This window comes from Sinocyclocheilus rhinocerous, unplaced genomic scaffold (genome assembly GCF_001515625.1).
Source record: "Sinocyclocheilus rhinocerous isolate Xijiao unplaced genomic scaffold, SAMN03320098_v1.1 scaffold441, whole genome shotgun sequence".
NCBI lineage: Eukaryota > Metazoa > Chordata > Actinopteri > Cypriniformes > Cyprinidae > Sinocyclocheilus > Sinocyclocheilus rhinocerous.
In genome coordinates, this window is record NW_015640440.1 from 268,088 (window position 1) to 273,694 (window position 5,607).

Genomic DNA, 5,607 nt, shown 5'->3' on the forward strand with positions numbered 1-5,607 from the left:
CTATGAGAAAAAAAAAAAAAAATATGGAAGTTATTAAGAGTCCCAAAGAAGCCTCTTTTGTTCTTCACTATCCAGCAGCGAAAGAAAGCCACGGAGTCGTCGGGCAGTGGACGATCAGGACGAGTTTGTGCGTGCGAATGTTCGTTCGTTCGCCGTATTCGGACGCTCCTCCTCCTCTGTAGCGCTGTGTCGGCACTCGCAATAAAACGGCTGACAAACAATAAGACTGAATCACATATCATGGTGGTCGTGCCGTTCTGCATCCCAGGAAGCATCAGGAGGACGTTTCTGTATAACTAGTGTCTATGAGTTCTTAACAGAGGCTGTTATGTGATGATTAATCACCTTTTATTTGTTCGAAATGCACATTTTTTTTTAAGTGCACATGGCCTCAGATATAACGGAGATACTGAGTTGAATTTATTCTGAATCAGCAAAAACTATTAGTCCACATGTAAATGAAAAAAAAAAAAAACAGGAATCATTTGCAATAATCCTGGTCAGAACGTTTATTCTTTTTTTTGATAAGTTCCCAACTTTTAGCATGTACGCAGTGAAATCAGGAAAGCGTGTTGTGTTTCAACTAAAAGCGTCATGGAGGAATACAGGCTCGAGCTTGAAAAGTGTTTTTTTTTGTTTGTTTTTTTCCACTTCCAAGAACTAAAAATGCTAGCGGACTCTTGTAAAGTCGTGAGCGGTCTGATGTTTGGAGGCCCAGCAGAGTCGGTGTAGTAAAGCTCAGCTCCACCTACCTCAGCTCCAGCCGTGGCCTGATCCTACCTCCGGCGGCTGAATGGCTCTCTGTGTGAGCGGCTGCGACCGAGGGCTCAAATACCTCATGCTCCCTGCCGAACGCGCTGTGTGCAAGCGATCAGACTTGGCTTAGATGTCTCCATGGACGAGGACTGATCTAGTATCACTTATTGGCATTTGTGTCGTACTGATTGTAATGTAATCGAGCGGGAAGGCTGACCCGTAGATCAGGACATTGAGTGGCAGTGGTTTTCTCAGATGACGTGTTTCTTTTTCTCATGATGTCACCTTCCCTTGGTTCGTTCGTCTTAGACAATCACCTTTGCCTTCTTGCGGTTTGAATTTGTGGTTTAGTGTGGACCTCAGTCAGGCTGGACCCCATATTTAATGTGAAGCGACTGAAAACAGTCTGTTCAGGGTCGTTCTGTTGCGTCGGGCGTTTAGTTGATGAAACACAAATATGCCCAAAAAACGTTATTTTTGTGCGTGACAATTACTATGTGAAGCAATAAATCCGTATATCATAAATTTACGTTTTTTTATTCAGTATTTTAATGAACGATGCAGATAGGAATTTGTTCAGCTTGATTCATACTGTAGATTATTCGCAAAGAAAAAAAAAACACTTTTGCATAATTGAACTCTTAATTCGGTGTCATGTTACTTTAAGAATTGATTTATGGATGATGTAGGAATTTGCTCAATTTTTCGTAAAAGCAATCTTTCGTAAATGGACATTTTTTTTTATTCGGTAAGACAGTTTAAGCAAAAATAGATTTATTAATGATGTACATTGCTTGTTTCATAAATAAAGCAAATTGTTCTTAATCAGTCGTAGATCAGTTATTTTGTCATTTGTCGCATTGAATTGAATAGTTACAAAAAACTAATTATAATTGCAAATTGCAAACCGTTTACACATTCTTGGTCAAATTGTGACACACACACACATATAATTTAAACACAAGCACAAGTACTGTTGAACTTAAACGCAAAGAAAACAATTAACTATTTACTTAAATTAATTCTGCTCGCGTTTACTTTCATTGGCATTATTTAACCATGACAAGATTTACATGCTTTTTGTCCTTTTTCGTCCATAACTTTCGTCAAATTACGCGCACACATAATGGATTTGCGAATGTTCGTAAAACCATTCTTTGGTAAATTTTCATTTAACTTAAACACAAGCAGAACAAATTTGTGTACAGAATTTGTAAATCAATTCTGTTAAATTGTACTGCTGAACTTAAACGTAAAGAAAACCAATTTGGTTTTACAAACTATTTACCCAAATTCGTTCTGCCAGCGTGCGAGTTCGTTTAATCGCGACTGGATTTACAAACTCAAGAGAAATCATTGCATTCAGATTAAGCGCATACAGAATGAATTTGCGAATGTTCATAAAACCAAGTTTGCGAAAATCTACATGACAAATTACATCAGTTCTGCTCGTTGTTTCCGAAATGAGGTCCATTGAACAACCTCACGGCTTCCTTCAGTCGTACCAACCTAAATATGGTGTCTAATTCTAACTCGGGTCCATTTTAAAGCATTAGCCATTTTGATTTAATCATAGACGGCTACGTGATAGATCAGCTTCTGTGTTTTGGCCCAGAAAATGCATGTGAAATGCGAAAAGTACTCTTGGTTTTTGGAAAACGCCACTAGAATATGGCAGATAATAGTTTGGGCTTCCGCCACAGCTGGTGGCTGTTGTTTGCTGTGTAGAAAGAAACCTAGCACGTTGGTCTCTAAAGGTTGAAAATGAGTGTTTTGTAGCCATCTGGACGATTTCTGTTAAAGCGGTGCAAGAGACGTGAGTCTGAAGTCAAACGGCGGTGGCTCTGATGTCAGTGTCTGGAGTTTGTCTGAACAGTGCCTTGAGGTTTGAAGCGTCTCCATTTTATTCAGCTGTCGCTCTGTTGGATTCCCATAGCAACCGGGCCAATACTCTCAAATGTCATTCTCTCGAGCACTGAAAGGCACAGGCATTGACTGTTTGAACAGTTGCGCTGCTGTAGGTCTCAGACCGTCGTGATTCAGTTCTTCGGGGACGTGTTTGTTTGGACTGCGGCTGTGATGATCAACATACGCCGCAGGAAGACTGACCAATTCCTTCATCGAGAAAACAAATTCATTAGCGAACAACCTTTTGTATCGACTTCCCTCCTGTCACCTTTGCCTTCTTGCGGTTTGAATTTGTGGTTTAGTGTGGACCTCAGTCAGGCTGGACCCCATATTTAATGTGAAGCGACTGAAAACAGTCTGTTCAGGGTCGTTCTGTTGCGTCGGGCGTTTAGTTGATGAAACACAAATATGCCCAAAAAACGTTATTTTTGTGCGTGACAATTACTATGTGAAGCAATAAATCCGTATATCATAAATTTACGTTTTTTTATTCAGTATTTTAATGAACGATGCAGATAGGAATTTGTTCAGCTTGATTCATACTGTAGATTATTCGCAAAGAAAAAAAAAACACTTTTGCATAATTGAACTCTTAATTCGGTGTCATGTTACTTTAAGAATTGATTTATGGATGATGTAGGAATTTGCTCAATTTTTCGTAAAAGCAATCTTTCGTAAATGGACATTTTTTTTTATTCGGTAAGACAGTTTAAGCAAAAATAGATTTATTAATGATGTACATTGCTTGTTTCATAAATAAAGCAAATTGTTCTTAATCAGTCGTAGATCAGTTATTTTGTCATTTGTCGCATTGAATTGAATAGTTACAAAAAACTAATTATAATTGCAAATTGCAAACCGTTTACACATTCTTGGTCAAATTGTGACACACACACACATATAATTTAAACACAAGCACAAGTACTGTTGAACTTAAACGCAAAGAAAACAATTAAGAACTATTTACTTCAATTCATTCTGCTCGCGTTTACTTTCATTGGCATTATTTAACCATGACAGGATTTACATGCTTTTTGTCCTTTTTCGTCCATAACTTTCGTCAAATTACGCGCACACAGAATGGATTTGCGAACGTTCGTAAAACCATTCTTTGGTAAATTTTCATTTAACTTAAACACAAGCAGAACAAATTTGTGTACAGAATTTGTAAATCAATTCTGTTAAATTGTACTGCTGAACTTAAACGTAAAGAAAACCAATTTGGTTTTACAAACTATTTACCCAAATTCGTTCTGCCAGCGTGCGAGTTCGTTTAATCGCGACTGGATTTACAAACTCAAGAGAAATCATTGCATTCAGATTAAGCGCATACAGAATGAATTTGCGAATGTTCATAAAACCAAGTTTGCGAAAATCTACATGACAAATTACATCAGTTCTGCTCGTTGTTTCCGAAATGAGGTCCATTGAACAACCTCACGGCTTCCTTCAGTCGTACCAACCTAAATATGGTGTCTAATTCTAACTCGGGTCCATTTTAAAGCATTAGCCATTTTGATTTAATCATAGACGGCTACGTGATAGATCAGCTTCTGTGTTTTGGCCCAGAAAATGCATGTGAAATGCGAAAAGTACTCTTGGTTTTTGGAAAACGCCACTAGAATATGGCAGATAATAGTTTGGGCTTCCGCCACAGCTGGTGGCTGTTGTTTGCTGTGTAGAAAGAAACCTAGCACGTTGGTCTCTAAAGGTTGAAAATGAGTGTTTTGTAGCCATCTGGACGATTTCTGTTAAAGCGGTGCAAGAGACGTGAGTCTGAAGTCAAACGGCGGTGGCTCTGATGTCAGTGTCTGGAGTTTGTCTGAACAGTGCCTTGAGGTTTGAAGCGTCTCCATTTTATTCAGCTGTCGCTCTGTTGGATTCCCATAGCAACCGGGCCAATACTCTCAAATGTCATTCTCTCGAGCACTGAAAGGCACAGGCATTGACTGTTTGAACAGTTGCGCTGCTGTAGGTCTCAGACCGTCGTGATTCAGTTCTTCGGGGACGTGTTTGTTTGGACTGCGGCTGTGATGATCAACATACGCCGCAGGAAGACTGACCAATTCCTTCATCGAGAAAACAAATTCATTAGCGAACAACCTTTTGTATCGACTTCCCTCCTGTACTGTCTGTTCTTTTCCCTTGTTGAGATTTGTATTTATATGTCTGAGAAAAAAGCTACAGTCTGAAACCATTTTTGGAGGTCATTTGTGTTTTTATTAAGGTCGTAATAAATGATTTAATGACTAGTGTGATTTGTGTTATTTGTCTTGAAAGTGTAACAAATAAGTGTGGATTTTTTGCATGCAACAGCAACCCATTTCCGATAATAACCGTCTCGGTATGTTGTTAAAGGGATAGTTCACCCAAAAATAAAAATTCTGTGATTAATTACCCTCATGTCGTTCCAAACCCGTAAGACCTTCGTTCATCTTCGGAACACAAATTAAGATATTTTTGATGGAATCTGAGGGCTCTCTGACCCTCCCATAGACAGCAAGGTAACTACCAAGATCAACGTCCAGAAACGTAGCAAGTACAACGGTAAAATAATTCATGTGACATCAGGGGCTCAATCGTAATTTTACGAAGCTTCGAGAATACTTTTTGAGCGCAAAAAAAAAAAAAAAAAAAACGACTTTATTCAACAATTCGTCTCCTCCGCGTCACCCTGGCGCCATTTTGGAGAGTATCCACTGAACGTAAATTGTGTATGCTGTTTTGTGTCAGCTGTGCCACGCGGATACGCTGTTTACGCTTTGATTTGAACGAAAACAACGTATCCGTGTGGCGCAGCTGGCACAGAACAGCATACGCTGTTTGTGTTCAGTGGATATTCTCCAAAATGGCGCTAGGGTGACGCGGAGGAGACGAATTGTTGAATAAAGTCGTTTTTTTTTTTTCTTTTGCGCACAAAAAGTATTCTCGCAGGTTCGTAAA